Below are 23558 nucleotides of genomic sequence, written 5' to 3'. Positions count from 1 at the left end.
CTTCTCTTCTCCTTCCCTCCCCTCACTGTTGCCCCTTGCCTCCCTCACCATTTCTATCTTCTATTCCTTTTTCTCTCCATCTCCTCTCTCACTGTTTCTGTCTTCGTCTCTCCTCCCCTCACTGTTGCCCCACACTTCTATGATTTGTTGCTCTGACCTTTTGGAATTCCCTCCTTAAAAGTGTGTTTGACTGTTATTGCACCTAAAGCAACCATTTTTTTTTTAGCTTTTTGGATATTGATATTTCCTTTTTTTTGTTCTTGGAATTTGGGCGACACTGGCAAGGACATGTTTATTGTTCATCCCTGGTTTCCCTAAGAAATTGGTGATGGACCTTCTCCTGGAACCACTACAGTCCTTGTGGCCACGGTGCTCCCATAATGGTGTTAAGTAAGGAATTCCAGGATTCTGATGCAGCGATGATGAAGGAACAATGAGAGTGGTGGAGGAGATGGATATTGAATTTGGTGGCAGATGTATTGATCAAGCGGAGTGTTCTATCCTGGATAAAGTTGAGCTTCTTGAGTGTTGTTGTGGTTGCACAAATCCAGGTGAGTGGTGAGTATTCCATCACACCCCTGACATGAGCCTAGTATATGGCAGAGAGGCTTTTAGGGGTCAAGACGTGAACCACTTGTTGCAGACTACCCAGTCTCTGCCCTGCTTTTGCAGCCACGGTTACCCAGTTAAACTTACAGTCAATGGTGAACCCGAGGATGTTGGTGGTAGAGGACTAGGCAATGGTGGTACCATTGATGGTCGGGGGAGAGGGGTGTTTGGGCCTTTTCTTGTTGAAAAAAGGTAATTGCCTGGCACTTAATGGCACAAATGTTACCTGTCACTTGTCAACCGGGTCCAGCTGTAGGCTGGCATAGGCTGCTCCATTACTGGAGGAATTGTGATTGGAGCTAAACATTGTAGAATCCTCAGCAAACACCCCACTCCTGACCTTATGATAACAGGAAGGCTATTTATGAAGCAGCTCAAGGCAGTTGGCCCAAGGACATTACCCTAAGGAACTTTGGCAGAGACCTCCAACAATCACAACTATCTTCCTGTGCATCAGGTATGACTCCAGCCAATGGGAGGTTTTCTCATTGACCTAAGTTTTGCTAAAGTTCCTTGGTGCAATACTTGATTGAATGGTGCCTTGATGACGAGGGCAGCTAATCTCACCAGTTAATTCATGAGTCTTTGGTGCAACCTTTCATCTGCTACGACAATGTGCCCCTTCTCCAAAGAGCACTAAGAACTATGTTCAAATAAAGTGCAACCAGCAAAATGGTGGCAAAGGAAAGGAAATTGGGTAGGGGGCCTGCTATTGTATCCCACATTCCTGCCTCTGCCAGCAGTGTGGTAAATTTCTATCTGTTCCCCGCTGCAGGGATCTCCGCTGCACAACCCTTGCTCGTGCCACCACATTTAAATGACAGCTCTGGGTCCCTACCTCCTGCCTTTACCAATACTGACCCAAAAGACTACCAGGACATGGGTGGTGGTAAACCCTGGGTTAGCGGTGATCGGACCACTGTAGTCAATGTCGGAGGGAGTAAAAGAGGTCCCAGTAGTGGGCACTTATCCCTCTATTCTAGCCCAAAACATTCATTCTATGAAGGCTTTGTCCCAGTGCAAGGCCTTAAATGAAAAATGTTGAAATGTCTCCCTCCATGTGGTGGAGATCCAGCCCACCCTGAACAGTAAATTATTCCCAACTCAGAAAATTGGATTGGAGTCATGCGGGATTGGGTTGGCAGGTGAAAATCCTGCCTTGAGTCTTCTCTGGCGGCAGGAGGGAAACCTTTGGGCTGTCATTGGGGGTTCCCATTGCATATGCCTGTTGAGTTCATATTTGCTCCATGATGGACTACAGGTTTCTAAATTCCTCAGACATTGGTGCAAGGATGTCAGTGCTGCACTTCTACAGTCCAAAACACACCAGTCAGTCAGGAGGGAGTGGCCCTGGGAGTCCTCAACATTGACTCTGAACCACATGAAATCTCATGGCATCAGGTCAAACATGGGCAAGGAAACCTCCTGCTGATTACCACCTACCGTCCTCCCTCAGCTGATGAATCAGTCCTCCTCCATGTTGAGCAACACTTGGAGGAAGCACTGATGGTAGCAAGGGCACAAAATGTCCATCACCAAGAGTGGCTCGGTAGCACCACTACTGACCGAGCTGGCCGAGTCCTGATGGACATAACTGCCAGACTGGGCCTGCGGCAGGTGGTGAGTGAACCAACACGAGGGAAAAACTTACTTGGCCTCGTCCTCACCAATCTACCTGTCGCAAATGCATCTGTCCATGACAGTATTGGTAGGAGTGACCAACACATAGTCCTCGTGGAGACAAAGTCCCGTCTTTGCACTGAGGACACCATCCAATGTGTTGTGTGGCACTACCACCGTGCTAAATGGGATAGATTCAGAACATTTCTAGCAGCTTAAAACTGGGCATCCATGAGGCACTGTGGGCCATCAGCAGCAGCAGATTTGTATTCCAGCACAATCTGTAACCTCATCGTCCGGCATATTCCTCACTCTACCATTACCAACAAATGATGTGGAGATGCCGGTGATGGACTGGGGTTGGTAATTGTAAACAATTTTACAACACCAAGTTATAGTCCAACAATTTTATTTTTAATCCCACAAGCTTTCGGGGGCTTTCCCCTTCCTCAGGCGGTGTGGAAATGACATTTTCGAATCCCTCGCATTTTAAGTCTTAAAATGCAAAGGATTCGAAAATGTCATTTCCACACCGCCTGAGGAAGGGGAAAGCCCCCGAAAGCTTGTGGGATTAAAAATAAAATTGTTGGACTATAACTTGGTGTTGTAAAATTGTTTACAATTACCAACAAGCCCAGGGGATCAACCCTGGTTCAATGATGAGTGGGAGAAGAGCATGCCAGGAGCAGCACCAGGCATACCTAAAAATGAGGTGCCGAACTGGTGAAGCTACAACTCAGGACTACATGCATGCTAAACAGCGGAAGCAACATGCTATAGACAGAGCTAAGCGATTCCACAACCAATGGATCAGATCAAAGCTCTGCAGTCCTGCCACATCCAGTCGTGAATGGTGGTGGACAATTAAACAACTAACAGGAGGAGGAGGCTCTGCAAACATCCCCATCCTCAATGATGGTGGAGTCCAGCACGTGAGTGCAAAAGACAAGGCTGAAGCGTTTGCAAACATCTTCAGCCAGAAGTGTCGAATGGATGATCCATCTCGGCCTCCTCCCGATATCCCCACCATCACAGAAGCCAGTCTTTGGCCAATTCAATTCACTCCACGTGATATCAAGAAACGGCTGAGTGCACTGGATAAGGCAAAGGCTATGGGCCCCGACAACATCCCAGCTATAGTGCTGAAGACTTGTGCTCCAGAACTAGCTGCGCCTCTAGCCAAGCTGTTCCAGTACAGCTACAACACTGGCATCTACCCGACAATGTGGAAAATTGCCCAGGTATGTCCTGTCCACAAAAAGCAGGACAAATCCAATCCGGCCAATTACCGCCCCATCAGTCTACTCTCAATCATCAGCAAAGTGATGGAAGGTGTCGTCGACAGTGCTATCAAGCGGCACTTACTCACCAATAACCTGCTCACCGATGCTCAGTTTGGGTTCCGCCAGGACCACTCGGCTCCAGACCTCATTACAGCCTTGGTCCAAACATGGACAAAAGAGCTGAATTCCAGAGGTGAGGTGAGAGTGACTGCCCTTGACATCAAGGCAGCATTTGACTGAGTGTGGCACCAAGGAGCCCTAGTAAAATTGAAGTCAATGGGAATCAGGGGGAAAACTCTCCAGTGGCTGGAGTCATACCTAGCACAAAGAAAGATGGTAGTGGTTGTTGGAGGCCAATCATCTCAGCCCCAGGGCATTGCTGCAGGAGTTCCTCAGGGCAGTGTCCTAGGCCCAAACATCTTCAGCTGCTTCATCAATGACCTTCCCTCCATCATAAGGTCAGAAATGGGGATGTTCGCTGATGATTGCACAGTGTTCAGTTCCATTCGCAACCCCTCAAATAATGAAGCAGTCCGAGCCCGCATGCAGCAAGACCTGGACAACATCCAGGCTTGGGCTGATAAGTGGCAAGTAACATTCGCGCCAGACAAGTGCCAGGCAATGACCATCTCCAACAAGAGAGAGTCTAACCACCTCCCCTTGACATTCAACGGCATTACCATCGCCGAATCCACCACCATCAACATCCTGGGGGTCCCCATTGACCAGAAACTTAACTGGACCAGCCATATAAATACTGTGGCTACAAGACCAGGTCAGAGGCTGGGGATTCTGCGGCGAGTGACTCACCTCCTGACTCCCCAAAGCCTTTCCACCATCTACAAGGCACAAGTCAGGAGTGTGATGGAATACTCTCCACTTGCCTGGATGAGTGCAGCTCCAACAACACTCAAGAAGCTCGACACCATCCAGGACAAAGCAGCCCGCTTGATTGGCACCCCATTCACCACCCTAAACATTCACTCCCTTCACCACCGGCGCACAGTGGCTGCAGTGTGTACCATCCACAGGATGCACTGCAGCAACTCGCCAAGGCTTCTTCGACAGCACCTCCCAAACCCGCGACCTCTACCACCTGGAAGGACAAGAGCAGCAGGCACATGGGAACAACACCACTTGAACATTCCCCTCCAAGTCACACACCATCCCGACTAGGCCAGCATTTATTGCCCATTCCTAATTGCCCTTGAGAAGGTGGTGGTGAGCCGCCTTCTTGAACCGCTGCAGTCCGTGTGGTGACGGTTCTCCCACAGTGCTGTTAGGAAGGGAGTTCCAGGATTTTGACCCAGCGACGATGAAGGAACGGCAATATATTTCCAAGTCGGGATGGTGTGTGACTTGGAGGGGAACGTACAGCTGGTTTTGTTCCCATGTACCTGCTGCTCTTGTCTTTCTAGGTCGTAGAGGTCGCGGGTTTGGGAGGTGCTGTCGAAGAAGCCTTGGCGAGTTCCAGGATGCAATGGTGGACTTTTGTAACATCACCTAGAGTGCCATCCGGACCTGCATTAATCAGGGTCACTGATACAATTTTTAGGAGAACTGTAGAATTCATCCATTTTGACATGACTCCAAGGTGACAGAAAAGCGCCATTCAGTTTTATTATGTTGGTTTATTTCCTCCCCAGGTTCAGGGACAATAGATGGAATCACATTGCACTGCAGGTCCCTACTGTGAACCCATGAAATTTCTCTGAATGTTCAAGTTGTTTGTGACTAGCAGCAATGAATTCTTCATGTCAATGCCAAATTTGCAGAGAGTTGTCACAACGCTTTTATCATGAGGCAGTCCAGCCTCCCAGCTCTATTCAGGGCAGGCAGGCAGGCAGGTATCGGAATGGCTTTTTGGTAACGAGGCATACCCTTGCTTCCAAGGATCATGACTCCATTTTGAGTGCCTTCCTCGTCAGCAGAAATTCATACATTGAGATACGTTCATCAAATAGAATGGTCATTGGGAGGACTAAAGGGGTTGTGAAAGGAAGATTCTGTGCCTCGATAGTTCAGGAGGGGCCCTGCAGTATGCTCCCAAAACGAGTCTCTCACAACATAGCTGCTTGTTCTGTTCTGTATAACTTCAATATTCAGAAATGAATGGAAATGAAGTCCCTGGAGAAAAAAGTCCTGGTTGCTGGTGGAGGCTGGGGCATCTGGAAACCAGCATCATGAGGATCTTGACTTGGAGGACGTTACCGTCCTGGCTGCTGGAGAAATTCATAGGCAGATTATTAATAATGCGTTCTCCTCAGATCCAGCTCCTCGCTACATCTCCCAACTGTTATGCCTACTCCAATGTGGCTATAACAAAACATCTGTCTTGTGTCTCATACTGCTTCACCCCAAACAGACCTCATATCCTAATGAGCTGATCAAATAACAAAGCCAATTCAAACATCAGCATCTGCAGCCCAGAATTCCATGGGGCCATTTGCGTTGATGTTGAGCACCATAATCAGAGGCGGCTGAAATTTAAATAATGCCGTCAGGGCAAAGGCAGGAATCCCGCCAGCAGATGGCCAGATATGCTGGGGGAGCCCTGAAAATTTGGTAAAGAAGCAGAGCAAAGTCGTGGCTTTCCTATTTAAAGGGCTCCATGCAGTTAAAGGACTGTGAAGTCTCTTAAAAGAGAGACTGTAATGGTGGCGCTAAAGAAGGAAAAAGGTGAGCTTCTAATTTTTCAGAGGCTGATATGAAAGTACTGTGGGCAGAAATTAGAGAACTATGGGATGCCATTGTTGGAGAACCAGGGAAGAGGCTATTACAGCAGCAGCATGAGCCATGTGGATGGAGGTGACTGTGGTTGTGAGTGGGATGTCCATAACCCCAAGGCCTCCTTGCAGTGTCAAAAGAAGTTTAATGACCTCACTAGGTTAGCAAAGGTTAGAGTTTTTTCAGATGAATAACAGGGCAGATAACCAGCTATTTGCCACACCGTAAGATCCCTGTAACCCAGCGGCCGTTTTGGCCCTTGCCTCTGCTTTTGAAATAGAGCTGAGACACTAGATTGACTAATTATAAAAGCATCATGATAGCTCCCAGCGTGTCGTGAATTTATCTGTAAGTTTTACCTGCCATTAGAAACGAGCCACACATTTAGGGATTGGAAGTCTTTGGGGTTGATATAAATATGGGGGTTTCTATTTGGAACACCTGGCTGCAATCAATAGACCCCACAATCCTGGGAAATCTAGCAATTCTGAAAAATGTGATGGCCTCTCAGTCATCTGTCTGGGAGTACTGTCAAATTGTAAGAATTGAGCTGCCCTGACAAAACATTGGCTTGCCTTACAGAGTGTTACACAGTAAATTGGCTGATCTGGAAAAAGTCCCCTGTGGCTCCCTCGAATGAGCCTGTGGCACAAATGATGAGAGCTGTGGTCACTTTCTCTGCCACAGTCAGACCAGCCTTGGTTGCAGATCTGGCTGCAGCAACGAGCAGAGATCCTCCAAAGTTTTATGACTGAAGCACAGCCTCCTGAGGCAGAGCTCCTGGGAAATATTTTGAAAAGTGTGCTTGGGACTATATATCCTGCTGGTTGGGTAGTGCTGGGATGATCTAGCTATCCTCTGGTGCTGCCTGATTAATCTGGATTCCTTTATTGCCTCCTGCTGCACCCTTTAAACAGTGGCGCACATTCTTAAAGGCAGATGGGAAGGTGAAAGTTTCGGAATTTAAGCCTGGTGATATCATCTTGTCATACTCTATCATTTGCAAGTGGCTACCAATAGGAGGGTAGCTGTTTCTTCAATGTCTGAGAAACTGAATGGAATTTCTGCCAAGTTTCTTCTCCAGCAGAACTCCAGTATAAATTAGCCCTGTCAGAAAATCCTAGCCCTGCAAAGGTGCAAATCCCAACTTCCACCCTTCCCACACCCAGGAATATTACTGATAAAAATATAAGGACAGCTATACATTGTACAGATTTCTCTCTCTCTCTCGCTCTCTAGATATATATAGCTACAAAGTAATAGATTTTACATCCTACTCATTCCTTTTGACTTTGGAGGATTGCACTTTGCTAACTTTTTATTATCATTAAAACACTAAGGAAGCATGGGGTGGGAACTTTTTGCTAATATTCACCTTATAACAGCACATGCACAATGATAATCGGAACCTTTTGCCTGCCAAGGACAGGAATTTTGTTTGGCTCTGCGGTTAGCACCTTTCTTTTATCTAGCCGTCCTTTAAGTTGGGCAGTGAGGTAAAATGGATGCATTTCTTTCCAACTGAGTAACCATTTTGGAACATGGATTAAAGTCATCAGAGGAAGTCCTGCAATCAATCATTTTTGAGAATATGTAATCATTTGACATTACCTTGACCTTCTTTGTGAATATTTCCAGAATGTAGGGCGCTATATGGCATATTTCAATGACTACAATCTGGACTGGGGCCTATATCTACCCTGTGTTCCTAGTCCAGCCACTTGCAGAGTTCAATTGTCTATTTCAGTTTTCATGGTCCATAATTTTGGAGAATTTAAATGATCTACATAAAAAAGTCAATATAGAGCTACACAAACAGAGATTAACATCTATAAACATGGTTGACTAACCTCCCCCATTAGCTCAGTTGGTCATAGCAGTGAATAGCTGAACCACACAGAGCAGAAAGATTCCAGGTTTAGCTACAGTCTGTGCTGAATCATCCCCTCACACGAAGGGTGATATTAAGACATTGGAAAAAGTTCAGAGGAGAACTATAAGAATGATTCCCAGTTTAAAACACCTTAGCTACCCAGAAAGGCTTAGAGATGAGTTTATATACTTTAGAGAAGCATAGACTCGGGGATGATTTGATTGAGGTCTATAAAATAATGAAAGGATTAGACTGTTTGCACACTGACAAATTACTTTGAATTAGATAGGTTGGGGAGGACCTAGGGAGGGGGCATGCATATAAATTATACAAGGGGAATCTAGAGAACCTAGAAATGGGTTAGATCTTAGGCAATTCTTTTGTTCCCAGAGAATAGATGACCTATGGCAGCAGTCTGTGTTGCCAGCTTATACAGTGAGTGCTGATTCACTGTATACCTTCAAGGGAGAGTTGGCCCAGTTCCTGGCTGGAGTGGAGATCACATCATTCCAGAGCTAGGTAGCAAACAATATAAGTCATGGTCAATGTGGTCTCCTGGACTAGTTTTGATCACCTAGAGAAATCAGAGGGGTATTTTCCAGATTTTTATTCCCTAAGTGGCTTTTTGATCTGTTTTTTCGTCTCTCCCAGGATACTACAGGGAACCTAATATGTAAAGCATCTCTTGATGTGATGCATAAGGCATCACAACTGTTTGGGACAGGCTAGATGGACCAGCTGGTCTCTTCCTTTCTGGCGTTTTCATATGTTCGTAAATGTGATCTTAACTGAGGGAGCAGTAGAGCACCACAATTGGCCTCAGCTACTCCGGCTTGGGTGGGATAATTGGCCAGGATTCCCCCTCATGATCATTATCTTGAGATGCCTGGTGGATGTAATCAGGTGAGGATAGGATTAGTCTTGTCTGTGATACCCTTCTGCAATTGAATAATCTATCAACATTCACCAGCTAGATTTACATATGAGTAGTAGCCATGTGGGCAAGGTAGCAGGGAGAACTCTACCAAGGAGTCAATGCCTTAAGGAGAGGAGGAGGATCGCTGAAAAAACTGGAGTGAAAGAAAGGTGGATTCACTGCGGTTATATTTAATTCAATAATATAATATTTCCATTTAATAACTGTTGCATAGAACATCCTTTGGATGAGCTGTTAAACTAAGGCTCTGGCTGCCTATTCCAGTGGATGTTAAGGGTCCTATTGCAACATTCAAAGAAAAGCAGGGAGTTTGCCCACTGTCCTGGCCAACATTCCTCCTTCTGCTTCACCACCAGAAAATGGTTTCATTCACTTCATTGCTCTTTGTGGGACTTTGCTGGTGCAGAATAACTGTGGCATTTGTCTCTGTAGTAACAGTCACAGCACTTCAAAAAGTAATTAATTCTGTGAAATGCTTTTGAGATGTTTAAGGTGCCATATAAATGCAAGTCAGATTATTACTATAATAGTTCTAACATCATCTGCCATTTTTGCATACAATATATAAATTAAATCTCTTGTCCTATTAAATGTCTTGGTACCAACCTTTAAGAGTCAACACTCTCCTCAAATTTAAGACCACTGTCAAGAGAAACAAAAACAATTGCGATTGAAGAGTTTTAAGAAAAATACAACCAGAAAGGCCAATTGTTCTATCAAGTTTGTTCTTTCCAACAGAGATTGTATAATTTCTACCATTTGTATGCTAACTTGGCTCATTGATAGCAATCTCACCTCTAAACCAGAAGTTGTGAGTTCAAGGCCTACTCCAAGCCTTGATCACATCATTTATGTCACTACTTTAGTGCAGTACAGAGGGAGTGCTGCATTGTTAGGGTTGCTGTCTTTTGGATGCACAAATGCGCAGGAGCTAGGGCAGGGGAAAAGGATGCCACAGCTGCCAGCTCACCAGAGGGCGAGGTCGCATACTAGTCCTGTTGTAGAGGATTCAGATGCTAACTTCAAGGGCCCTGGCTACCAAAGAAGGCTGATAAACATCTACCAGGAAATGTCAGATGTGCTGGTCAGTCTACCAGAGAGCTTGCGCACAATGTCACGAAGCATGGAGGAGTCCAGCTCCAACTTGTCTCGAAGCTTTGCGTAGAACATGGAGCCCATTCTGTCCAATATGGTCAGTTCTATTAACAACACAATGGCAGCCTCCACGATGGAGCCTCTGCTGACAGCTTCCATGACAGCACAGACTGCTGCCATGGACTTTCAGATGACTGCTATGGAAGCTCACACTGCCACCATGCAATCTCTGGGGGCCAATGTCGACAGGGGTTCCAAAGCATAGAAACATAAAAAATAGGAGCAGGAGTAGGCCATATGGCCCTTCGAGCCTGCGCTGCCATTCAATATGATCATGGCTGATTCTCTATCTCAATACCATATTCCCACACTCTCCCCATACCCCTCGCTGCCTTTTGTGTCTAGAAATCTATCCAGTTCCTTCTTAAATATATTCAGTGACTTGGCCTCCACAGCCTTCTGTGATAGAGAATTCCACAGGTTCACCACCCTCTGAGTGAAGAAATTTTTCCTCATCTCAGTCCTAACTGTCCTACCCCATATCCTGAGACTGTGACCCCTCGTTCTAGACACCCCCCAGCCAGGGGAAACATCCTCCGTGCATCCAGTCTGTCCAGCCCTGTCAGAATTTTATATGTTTCAATGAGATCCCCTCTCATTCTTCTAAACTCTAGTGAAGACAGGCCTAGTCGACCCAATCTCTTTTCATACGACAGTCCTGCCATCCCAGGGATCAGTCTGGTGAACCTTTGCTACACTCCCTCTATGGCAAATATATCCTTTCTTAGGTAAGGAGACCAAAACAGCACACAATACAACAGGTGTGGTCTCACCAAGGCCCTGCAAGGCAGTAAGACATCCTTGCTCCTGTACTCAAATCTTCTTGCAATGAAGGCCAACATACTATTTGCCTTCCTAACTGCTTGCTGCACCTGCATGTTTGCTTTCAGTGACTGATGTACAAGGACATCCAGGTCCCTTTGTACATCAACATTTCCCAATCTATCCCATTTAAATAATACTCTGCCTTTCTGTTTATCCTTCCGAATTGGATAACTTCACATTTATCCACATTATACTGCATCTGCCTTGTATTTGCCCACTCACTCAACTTGTCTCAATCACCTTGAAGCCTATAGAACCATAGAACCATAGAAAAGATCCAGCATGAAGGGGGCCATTCAACCCATTGTGTCCACGCCGGCTCGAAGAACAACCAGGTGCCCATTCTAATCCCACCTTCCAGCACCTGGTCCGTAGCCCTGCAGCTTACAGCACTTTAGGTGCAGGTCCAGGTACTTCTTAAAAGAGTTGAGGGTCCCTGCCTCTACCACCAATTTGGGCAGCGAATTCCATACACCCACCACCCTCTGTGTAAAAAAGTCTTTCCTCATGTCTCCTCTAATCCTACTGCCAATCAGCGGATCTATGTCCTCTAGTTCTTGAACTCTCCGCTAGGGGAAACAGGTACTTCCCTCATAATTTTGTACACCTCAATCAAGTCACCTCTCAGCCTCCTCTGCTCCAAGGAAAACAAATCCAGCCTATCCAATCTCTCCTTGTAGCTGCAATTTTCAAGCCCTGGCAACATTCTTGTAAATCTTCTCTGCACCCTCTCCAGAGCAATTATGTCCTTCCTGTAATGTGGTGACCAGAACTGCGCACAATACTCCATTTGTGGCCTTACCAGCATTTTGTACAGTTCCATCATTACATCCCTGCTTTTGTATTCTATACTTCGGCTAATAACGGAGAGCATTCTGTATGCCTTCTTCGCAACCTTATCTATCTGTACTGCCTGGGACCTGTGCACATGCACTCCAAGGTTTCTCACTTCCTCTACCCCTCTCAATATATTCCCGTTTACTGCGTATTCCCTTTTACTGTTTGCCCTCCCTAAGTGCATTACCTCACACTTCTCCGGGTTGAACTCCATTTGCCACTTTTCCGCCCACTCCACCAACCCATTGATATCTTCTCGGAGTCTACAGCTATCCTCTTCACTATCAACTAGACGGCCAATTTTTGTGTCGTCTGCAAATTTGCCAATCATGCCTCCTACATTCAAGTCCAATTCATTAATATATACCACAAACAGCAAGGGACCCAACACTGAGCCCTGTGGCACACCACTGGAAATGGATTTCCATTCGCAAAGACATCCATCAACTTTTAACCTTTGTTTCCTGTTACTGAGCCAATTTTGGATCCAATTCGCCGCATTTCCCTGTATCTCTTGGGCTTTTATCTTTCTGACCAGTCTGCCATGTGGGACCTTGTCAAATGCCTTACTAAAATCCATATAGACAACATCCACTGCACTACCCTCATCAATCCTCCTTGTCACTTCCTCAAAGAATTTAATCAAATTATAAGGCATGACCTTCCCTGAACAAATTCATGCTGACTATCCCTGATTAAACTATGCCTTTCCAAGTGACAGTTTATCCTATCTCTCAGTATTGATTCTAATAGTTTGCCCACCACCAAGGTAAGACTGACCGGCCTATAATTGTTCGGCCTTTCCCTCGTACCCTTTTTAAACAATGGTATTACGTTTGCATTCTTCCAGTCCTCCGGTCCCCCCCCTGTATCTAGTGAGGATTGGAAAATGATCCTCAGAGCATCTGTTATTTCCTCCCTGGCTTCCTTCAATAGCCGAGGAAACAATCTATCCGGCCCTGGTGACTTATCAACTTTCAAGGATTCCAGTCCCTCTAGTACTTCTTCTCTCGTTATGTTTACCTTATCTAATATTTCACACCTCCCCTCTTTAACTACTACATCTGGATCATCCCTTTCCTTTGTGACTACGGAGACAAAATATTCATTTTAAACCCTACCCACATCGTTTGCTTCTACACACAAGTTACCCTTGTCATCCCTGAGAGGCCCCACCTTTTCCTTAGCTATCCTCTTGTTCTTAATGTACTGATAAAACATCTTTGGGTTTTCTTTAATCTTACTTGCTAATATTTTTTCATGCCCTCTCTTTTCTTTCCTTATTTCCTTTCTTACGTCATCCCTGTACTTTCTATACTCCTCTATGCTTCCTGCAGTATTTAGTTTTCTGTGACAGTCATAAGCTTTCTTTTTCTGCTTTATCTTGCTACGTATACTTCTAGACAACCAGGGGGCTCTAAATTTGGCAGTGCCATCCTTTTTCTTTGAGGGGACGTGTCTGCATTGTACCCGTAGAATTTCACTTTTTAGTACCTCCCACTGGCTTGCCACTGATTTCTCCTCAAGTAGTTGTGTCCAGTCCACTTCTGCCAAATCACCTCTTAGTTCTATAAAATTTGCCTTCCCCCAATTTAAAATGTTTACTTCTGATTTAACTCTGTCCTTTTCCATAATAATGCTAAAACTAACTGAATTTTGGTCACTATCCCCAATATGGCCACCCCGTCATTTCACCCACTTCCCCATCTTTATTTCCCAGGACTAAATCTAGAATTGCATCCCCTCTTGTTGGGCTTGTCACGTACTGGCTAAAAAAGTTCTCCTGGACACCGATCAAGAATTTTGAGCCCTCTGTGTCTCTCACACTGTTTGAATCCCAGTTAATGTTAGGGTAGTTGAAGTCCCCTACTATTATCGCCCTCTTATTTTTGCACTCAGAAATTTGCCGACATATTTGCTCTTCTGTCTCCCTTTCGCTATTTGGGGGTCTATAGTACATTCCTAGTAGTGTGACTGCCCCTTTTTTATTTCTTAGCTCAACCCATATGGCCTCGATTGATGATCCATTTAGAATATCATCCCTTCTCACAACTGTAATTGACTCTTTAACCATGCTACCCCCCTCCTTTTTTATCACCCACTCTATCCTGCCTGAAAACTCTATATCCAGGGATATTGAGCTGCCAATTATCCCCCTCTTTAAGCCAGGTTTCCGTTATAGCAATGATATCATGCTGGCATGTGCCATTAGCTCATCTGCTTTGTTTGTAATACTCCTTGCATTGAAGTATATACCCTTTAACCCTGTAAAATTCCTCTGCTGAACACTATTTAACCTTTGCTTCTTTTGCCTTTCTGAGCCGCTAGCAACGTGACTAACTGCTTTTCTACTTCCAGTTTCTGGTCTGAATTTGTCCTATTTGTACCTGCCCTTTGGTTCCCATCCCACTGCCATACTAGTTTAAACCCTCCCCAACAGAACCAGCAGAACCAGCGGGGAGCGGACCTTGGAGGAGCACCAGAGCGGCGCCAAGTTTAAAAGCGGCGAGGCAGCAGGGAGGCCTCCAGAACCGGCGGGGAGTGGACCTGGGAGGAGCACCAGAGCGGCGCCAAGTTTAAAAGCGGCGAGGCAGTGGAGAGGCCTCCACTGAAACCCTCACTGAGACCAGCGGCGGAGAGGCCTCCACTGAGACCCTCACTGAGACCAGAGGGGGATTTCCAGAGGTGACGTCACCAGTGAAAATGTGACGCGGCGCAGGGGAGGCAGCCAATTGTTAAGTAGGTTCAGGTGAGTAATTCTACTGTTCTACAGTGCAGTTGGAATGGCCTCCTGTGCAGTGTCCTCCTCCTCCTCCCACTTCTGGCAGCTGCTCTTGCTCTCTAGCATCTTCCTTGCTGCTCCCCCTGTTCCTCCAGCCCGAAGGCAGCCCTACCAGACCACTCATAGCTGATGCCAAACTATCTGTGAGGTAGCCAACAACAGTGGAACACTAGCAAAATCGTGCCCTGTTTAGACAAAGTGAACTTTCCAGAGTGATGAAACACACTAAGAAACAACCAGAAGTTAACCAGCAGCCTGAAATGAGAAACGAGCAACTAACCTGTAAGTACTGCACGGTCCCTTTAAATAGTGGCTGGCATGGCTGTGCAAGTTCAGCACGTGGCCAGTGAAGCGCTGGGGCGATCAAAAATTGCAAGAAGCACAGGACCCTAATTTAAATCAAATATTCTACTCTTTAAATAATCCCGACGTGCGCTCCTGACGTCAACACATCCACCTTATGCAATATGGCGGGTGGCACCCTTCTGGCTAGAAATGTGTGTGTGCTTCTTGCCTGCCATATTGGGATCTTAGGCCCGAGTTAACGCCCGAGCAACGGGTGCTGAGCTGCCTAATTTCGAGGCCATTGTCTCTGCTTAGCTTTGTAACATTCCTCCTATTCTTAACCAAATATTCATTCAGCTCATTTCTAGAGAATTAGTTGACACATATAACAGCTTTTGCTGGGAGTCTATTCCATATAATTACATCTCTGGGAAAATAAATTAATTTTACTTGAGGCTTGTCATTTTTGTGATTAAATAATTTTGCATATTTACAACAACTAAAACATTTTGCAATTGAAAGACATGCACCCTGTCCTTGTGCAATTTTTAAAAAATGAATAAATAGGTCCATTGTGGAAAAGGAAATCAGGCGAGGTATAAAACTGTCCTGCCAATTCACTATCTCTCGTTTTTTGTGCATGGCAATAAAAGCTAAAATTACCCTCCCAGGGTTTTTCTTCATATTCTAGACTATAAATCCTAGCATCATTCTTCTCACTCTTTCCCAAACTATCAAATGTGGTCATGAATCATTTAAAAAATTTAACATGACTTCTTTCTACTTAAAATCAAATGTCCTTAAAATAAATCCCAGAAGTTGGAATTCTAGGTTGCTAGGGGAAGTAAAGGTAGAAATTGTGGAGGTACTGGCCATAATGTTCCAATCACCCTTAGATACAGGGGTGGTGCCAAAGGACTGGGGAATTGCAAATGCTACACCCTTGTTCAACAAAGGGTGCAAGGATAAACCCAGCAACTATCGGCCAGTTAGTTTAACCTCGGTGGTGGGGAATCTTTTAGAAGCAATAATCCGGGACAAAATTTGGTCAAGTGTGGATTAATTAAGGAAAGCCTGCACGGATTTGTTAAAGGCAAATCATGTTTAAATAACTTGACTGAATTTTTTGATGAGGTAACCGAGAGGGTTGATGAGGGCAATGCAGTGGATGTGGTGTATATGGACGTCCAAAAGGAGTTTGATAAAATGCCACATAATAGGCTAGTCATCAAAGTTGAAGCCCATGGAATAAAAAGGAAGGGGCAGTGGCAGCATGGATACAAAATTAGCTAAGTGACAGGAAACAGAGAGTAGTGGTGAATGGTTGTTTTTCAGACTGGAGGGAGGTATACAGTGGTGTTCCCCAGGGGTTAGTGCTGGGACCACTGCTTTTCTTGATATATATTAAGGACTTGGACTTGCGTGTTCAGGGCACAATTTCAAAATTTGTAGATGACACAAAACTTGGAAGTGTAGTGAAAAGTGAGGAGGATAGTGATAGACTTCAAGAGGACATAGACAGGCTGGTGGAATTGGTGGACAGGTGGCAGATGAAATTTAACACAGAAAAGTGCAAAGTGATACATTTTGGTAGGAAGAATGAGGAGAGGCAATATAAACTAAAGGGTACAATTCTAAAAGGGGTGCAGGAACAGAGAGATCTGGGGGTATATGCGCACAAATCTTTGAAGGTGGCAGGGCAGGTTGAGAAAGCAGTTAAAAAAGCATACGGAATCCTGGGCTTTATAAATAGAGGCATAGAGTACAAATGCAAGGAAGTTATGATGAACCATTATAAAACACTGGTTCGGCCACAACTGGAGTATTGTGTCCAATTCTGGGCACCGCACTTTAGGAAGGATGCAAAGGCCTTAGAAAGGGTGCAGAAGAGATTTAGTAGCATGGTTCCAGGGATGAAGGACTTCAGTTACGTGGATAGACTGGAGAAGCTGGGGTTGTTCTCCTTAGAGCAGAGAAGGTTGAGAGGAAATTTGATAGAAGTATTTAAAATCATGAAGGGTCTAGGCAGAGTAGATAGAAACTGTTCCCATTGGCAGAAGAGTCAAGAACCAGAAGACATTGATTTAAGGTGATTGACAAAAGAACCAAAGGCGACATGAGGAAAATCTTTTTTACACAGCGAGTGGTTAAGATCTGGGATGCACTGCCCGAGGGGGTGGTGGAGGCAGATTCAATCATGGCTTTCAAAAGGAAATTGGATAAGTACTTGTAGGGAAAAAATTTGCAGGGCTATGGGGAAAGTGTGGGGCAGTGGGGCTAGCTGGATTGCTTTTGCAGAGAGCCGGCACGGACTCGACGGGCCGAATGGCCTCCTTCCGTGCTGTAACCATTCTATGATTCTATTCTATGAAGTTGAATAGTCTTGTTAATAACAGCTTCAAGTTGACCAGGTCTGGTTGGTAATTGAACATTTTCAAGGACCTACATGACCCCTTTGACATTTTGGATCAGAAATTCCTGGATGTGCATGATTCCGATAGGAAATCCCAATGAGTTTTAATTGATTTAACTCCCAGGTGGGAACACAGCAAAGCGAGTGGTGTGCCAGTTCAGGAGCAACAGCAGGCAGGCTCGGCCGATTTTAGAGGCCGGACCTGATTAGCATGCCTCTGCCTGACCAGTAAGATTGGATAGCAATAATCCACTTCTGGGGACCCAGGGAAACAGTCCCTGGTGACGCTCCAGGAAGGGAATCCCGGTCAGTGGAGGAAAGGGAAGCCCAGTGCAGGGGAAGCCAAAGGTTTCCTTGTTGTGCCGAGAGGAGCACTCCTGCTCCTCCTGGCCCACAATGGAACTGTTAAAAAAAGTATATAAAACTTACCTTACTGTTCCCAACAGGCTTGGTCTGGCGGGGAAGCCACCACTGTTCCCTTGCACAGGCCTCAGGTTAAAATAACCGATCTGGCCTCAATTATATATTTGCATATTTTAAGAGGATCCCACCGGCTTGGGGCTGGTGTTCCTGCCACGGCAATTTAAAATTACTGTCGGCCAGATCGGGACAGGTAAGGAGTGAGTAAGTCCCCTGCTCCATTTTAACATCCCCCCCCCCCCCCCCCCCCGCCTCCCCACCCTCTCACCTGATTTCTATCAGGGGAGAATAGATTTTCTTTTGTATTTTTGTTCTTCATTGCTGGAGGCAGTACAGAGAACAGCTACCAGGCTGGTCCCCAGTGTCAGGGATATGAGACAAGACTGGGCATCTCAACCAGTCTTTCACATCCCACCACCCTGCTGCAGGTCACAGAGATACTATACTTATCCAAATCCCCTTTCTTTCAGAGACAGGCACTTCTCATCCAACCCTTCCATTTATACTGGCACTCTTCTCCATCCCACTGAATTCAACCTAGCACTGTTCGTCCTTTCCCCCCAATTCATGATGGACCGCTTTACTCCACCCCTCAGTTAACACTGGCACTTACTTTCCACCCTACTCAAAAGGACTGCGCTCAGTTTTTCCCTTTTTGTCTAGCTGTTTAATTGCTACAACGGGTGCAGAGACTGTGTTGGGATTGACAACGGCGCTTTTCAAAAGCGCACATGCGCATGTCGTACCATCTGTAAATTTCAGCAGTCACTGCTAGCAAAGGCGTTGTCAATATACGTGGCCATAAGTAAATAGTACACAGTATTTCACTTTTCAGAAATCTGTTCAAATTAGTTTAAACAATTTCTGGCCCTCAAATCAATTCCCCAGATGCAGGACCGAAGAAAATCTACCCTCTCCACTATTTTAGAAGAAGCATTAACCCGTTTGTTTTCATTGTGTCAATGACCTCACTAAGGTAGCAAAGAGGAATTTCAGATGAACATTGTAACCATTCATACATTAGTATCCCACAGCATAATTTTCAGGCCCTCTGCTATATCACACAGGCAGTTAGGTTTCTGTGCACAGGTTAGTTTTGGTAGTTCTCATAAGGCTTTCCAATAGGTCCAATACTTAAATTGCATTTCTGGTCAAGGGTGTTAGCCTTGGCTGAGTGGTAGCACTCTTGCAGAAGTTTGTGGGTTCAAGTCTCACTCCAGAGACTACACTTCAAAAAGTACTTAATTGGCTGTAAAGCATTTTGGGATGTACTGAGGTTGTGATTGGCGCTATATAAATGCAAGGCTTCTTTTTTTCTTTCTGGTCACGATCCAACCAACCACAAGCTGCTAATCTCAATACTGCCATGGAGGAAAGCCACTGAGTGGAGACCAGCATATTTCTCCATTGAGGAAGGTAAATTGACCAGTTCTAACCTCTTAGCACCAAATCAACCATTCATAAATTGAAGATAAGCTTTGCTCCTTTCTTAGCAATTGTAAACAATTTTACAACACCAAGTTATAGTCCAACGATTTTTATTTGAAATCTACAAGCTTTCGGAGGCTTCCTCCTTCCTCAGGTAATTCTTAGCAGTCAGCAATAATCAACTAAGATTTTTAAAGATCACTAGTAAAATAGTAAAAAACAATCTTGTCAAATACTGGAAAAAATAAGAGACCTCCTTCATATTTTGCTATTGTAAAATAGGACTTTGGACTAAAAATGCTTGTGTGCCTGAACGATAAGTACTGCTACTTAATGAGTATGTGTATGTGGAACAAGGGCACAATTAGAGAATATGGTTTGAACTATAAAGCTTCATCTTTAACATTAGCTCAGGGCCAGACTACAGATAAATTCATTAAATTTTTTGTGTAAACATGTTTATAATAGTCTTGTGAGAGTCATCACATATTGGACACATTTTGTGTAAACAGCAGGGGCCAGAGAGCAAAGCATGGCATAGCTGGGGGGCAGAGAGTGGAACACAGCAGTGAGGCGGAGCATGTGGAGCACAATGGGATAGGGTGTCAGAGAACAGAGTACAGAATTTTATAATTAAAACCACTGGAGAAATAATATGGGCTTACCTGTGATGGCAACCGTTCTGAAAGAAATGTTTTCTTCTTCTCAATATGATTTCTGTATCTGGGAAAAAACAAAATATTTATCCAATCAAAAAATCAGGATGTCTTTAAAGCACCAGATTTATTGTAATGATTCACCATTCACAGAGCATGCCATGACTTCCTGTTCATGAACCTTAGGTTCAGTACAAGATTCAGTAGTCTTAGAATGCCTTAAGTGCATTCCGGGAATTGCAACAGCAAAGAATGACTAAAAGAATAATGGGGGAGAAATTAGAGTAGGAGAAAAAGCTAGCTAGAAATATAAAAACAGACAGTAAGAGTTTCTACAGGTATTTAAAAAGGAAAAGGGTAAGTAAAGTGAACATTGGTCCTCTAGAGAGTGAGTCTTGGGAATTAATAATGGAGAATAAGAAAATAGCGGATGAATTGAACAGATATTTTGCATCCGTCTTCACTGTAGAGGATACAAATAACATGCCAGAAATAATTGTGAATCAAGAGGTGAAAGGGAGGGAGGAACTTAAAACATTTACAATCACCAGGGAAAGGGTTCTGAAAAAATTATTGGAACTAAAAGCTGACAAGTCCTCAGGTCCTGACGGACTTCATCCGTCTTAAAAGAAGTGGCTGCAGAGATAGTAGATGCATTGGTATTAATTTTCCAAAATTCCCTAGATTCTGGAAGGGTCCCATCAGATTAGAAAATAGCGAATGCAACTCCTCTATTCAAGAAAGGAGGGAGACAGAAAGCAGGAAACTACAGGCCACAGTTAGCTTAACATCTGTCATAGGGAAAATGCTAGAATCTATTATTAAGGGGGTTATAGCAGGGAACTGAGAAAATCTCAATGCAATCAGGCAGAGTTAACACGGCTTTGTGAAAGGGAAATCGTGTTTGACTAATTTATTAGAGTTCATTGAGGAAGTAACAAGCAACGTGGATAAAGGGGATCCTGTGGATGTGGTGTACTTGGATTTCCAGAAGGCATTTGACAAGGTGCCACATCAAAGGCTACTACACAAAATAAGAGCTCATGGTGTAGGGGGTAACATATTGGCATGGATAAAAGATTGGTTAGCTGACAGGAAACAGACAGTAGGCATAAATGGGTAATTTTCAGGTTGGCAAGATGTAACGAGTGGAGTGCCACAGGGATCAGTGCTTGGGCCTCAACTATTTACAATCTATATCAATGACTTGGATGAAGGGACCGAATGTATGGTTGCTAAATTTGCTGTTGACACAAAGGTAGGTAGGAAAGTAAGTTGTGAAGAGGATATAAGGAGTCTGCAAGGGGATATAGATAGGTTAAGTGAGTGGGCAAAAATTTGGCAAATGGAGTATAATGTGGGAAAATGTGAACTTGTCCAATTTGGCAGGAGGAATAGAAAAGCAGTATATTATTTGAATGGAGAGAGATAGCAGAACTCTGAGGTACGTGGAGATCTGGATGTCCTAGTACATGAATCACAAAAAGTTAGTATGCAGGTACAGCAAATAATTAGGAAGTCAAATGGAATGCTGTCATTTATTGCAAGGGGAATGGAATATAAAAGTAGAGATGTTTTGCTACAGTTGTACATTGGTGCGACCACATCTGGAACACTGTGTGCAGTTTTGGTCTCCTTATTTAAGAAAGAACATAATTGCTTTGGAGGCGGTTCAGAGAAGGTTCACTCGACTGATTCCTGGGATGAGGGGGTTATCTTATGAAGAAAGGTTGGACAAGTTGGGCCTGTAAACATTGGAGTTTAGAAGAATAAGAGGTGATCTTAATGAAATATATAAGATCCTGAGGGGACTAGAAGGGATAGATGTTGAAAGGATGTTTCCCCTTGTGGGAGAGACTAGAACTAGGGGACACAGTTTAAAAATAAGGGGCCTCCCATTTAAGACGGAGATGAGGAGAAATTTTTTCTCTCAAAAAGTCGTGAGTCTGTGGAACTCCCTTCCCCAGAGAGCGGTGGAGGCAGGGTCATTGAATATTTTTAAGGCTGAGTAAGATAGATTCCTGATTAACGAGGGAGTCAAAGGTTATAGTAGGTACACGGGAAAGTAGGGTTGAGGTCACAATCAGATCAGCCATGATCTTATCAAATGAAAGAGCAGGCTCGAGGGCCAAATGGCCTACTCCTGCTCTTAATTTGTATGGTCGTATATTTGTTTGTAGTCCACCAGAGTGAGATACATGATAACACCACTGCATTTTGGGATTAGCACCTACCAATGTGACATGCAGGAAGTGACACTGGTGTATTCTGAGAATCCACTCCTTGGATAAGCCACTTCATTTAGGCAAGAGATTAGTGCATAACTCAAACTGTAACAGAACTGACAGGCCTCATAGAAAGGAGCAGACTTGTACAAGATAAATTTCTTGGAGGCATTTCTAACATACAATGGCTGACTTAAGAAGTAAGTCTAGTTTTTCTCAGAATAACTTTTTACATAATTGTGTTGGAAATGTTATTGATTGGGGATATCTGTAACTTGGTCAGAAATTAAAGATGGCCATTGACATCCCTATCAAAATTATTTGAGGGATTTGATTCACTGGATTTGAAAAAAACAATGCATGATTTCGTTGGATGGAGGCTCATTTTTCCTGACTGATAATGTTGCCTTTTTATAGCTTTCTTGATAGTTCAGCAGATCAGAAAAACTGAACAGTCCCTGGCTATTAAATCCCTATTATTAAAGAGTGTAATTCAGATGTAAAGTGTTACGAATGCCATGAACAAGACTTTCAACTATTCAGATAGTTGGCACTCAGACCAGATCACAGTGGTTCTCAATCATGTTGTGGAACTGCTGTTTATGGAAAAAAACCTATGTGCTTTGCCACTGGAGATTGGAGATGGAATCGACACAACAAAGATACCAAGAGTGGACACCAAGACATCATTACAATGAGGCCACCTACCTTCTCTGCAGTGGCCTGTCATGAATTGGACAGATGCAGCAACACAACATGGCTGCTTTACAACAACAACTTTCATTTAAATAGCACTTTAACATAGTAAAACATCCCAAGGCGTTTCACAGGAACGTTATCAAACAAGATTTGTTAGCGAGCCACATCAGGAGATATTAGGACAGGTGACCAATAGCTCGCTCAAAGCGGTAGATTTTAACAACACAACAAAACCCCTTGCATTTATATTGCACCTTTAATGTAGTAAAACATCCCAAGGCACTTCACAGAAGCGTTATCAAACAAAATTTGACACCGAGCCACATTAAGGAACATCTTAAAGGAAGAGAGAGAGGTAGAGAGGCGGAGAGGTTTAGGGAGGGAATTCCAGATCTTACAGCCTAGGCAGCTGAAGGCATAGCCACCAATGATGGAGCGATTAAAATCGGGGATGTGTAAGAGGCCAGAATTGGAGAGCGCAGAGATCTAGGAGAGTTGTAGGGCTAGAGGAGGTTACAGAGATAGGGAGGGCAAGACCATGGAAGGATTTGAAAACAAGGTTGAAAATTTTAAAAATAGAGGCGTTGCCAGACCAGGAGCCAATGTAGGTTAGCGAGCACAGGGGTGATGCGAGAACGGGACTTGGTGCGAGTTAGTATACAGGCAGCAAAGGTTTGGATAAGCTCAAGTTTACGGAGGGTGGAAGGTGGGAGGCCAGCCAGGAGAGCATTGGAATAGTCAAGTCTAGAGCTAACAAAAGCATGGATGAGGGTTTCACCAGCAG

At 44.4% G+C, this 23558-nt stretch overlaps 1 long non-coding RNA gene across 2 annotated transcripts in view; it reads right to left on the bottom strand.

Annotated features, from left to right (window-relative positions):
• Positions 1–5145: 5145 nt before the first annotated feature.
• Positions 5146–23558, bottom strand: part of LOC137301863 (uncharacterized) — a 31856-nt gene continuing 13443 nt past the window's right edge. The window contains exons 2-3 of one of the 2 annotated variants that reach the window (XR_010958380.1): positions 19860–19917; positions 5146–5734 (exon numbers count right to left, since the gene is read on the bottom strand). This is a non-coding gene — a long non-coding RNA (uncharacterized lncRNA). The remainder of the gene's footprint in view (positions 5735–19859; positions 19918–23558) is intronic. The other variant, XR_010958389.1, reaches the window with a different exon arrangement.

The sequence above is a fragment of the Heptranchias perlo genome, chromosome 1 (genome assembly GCF_035084215.1).
Source record: "Heptranchias perlo isolate sHepPer1 chromosome 1, sHepPer1.hap1, whole genome shotgun sequence".
In the NCBI taxonomy this organism is placed as follows: Eukaryota; Metazoa; Chordata; class Chondrichthyes; order Hexanchiformes; family Hexanchidae; genus Heptranchias; species Heptranchias perlo.
Note: the sequence above shows the minus strand (reverse complement) of the source record. Positions and strands in the feature narration are given on the sequence as shown.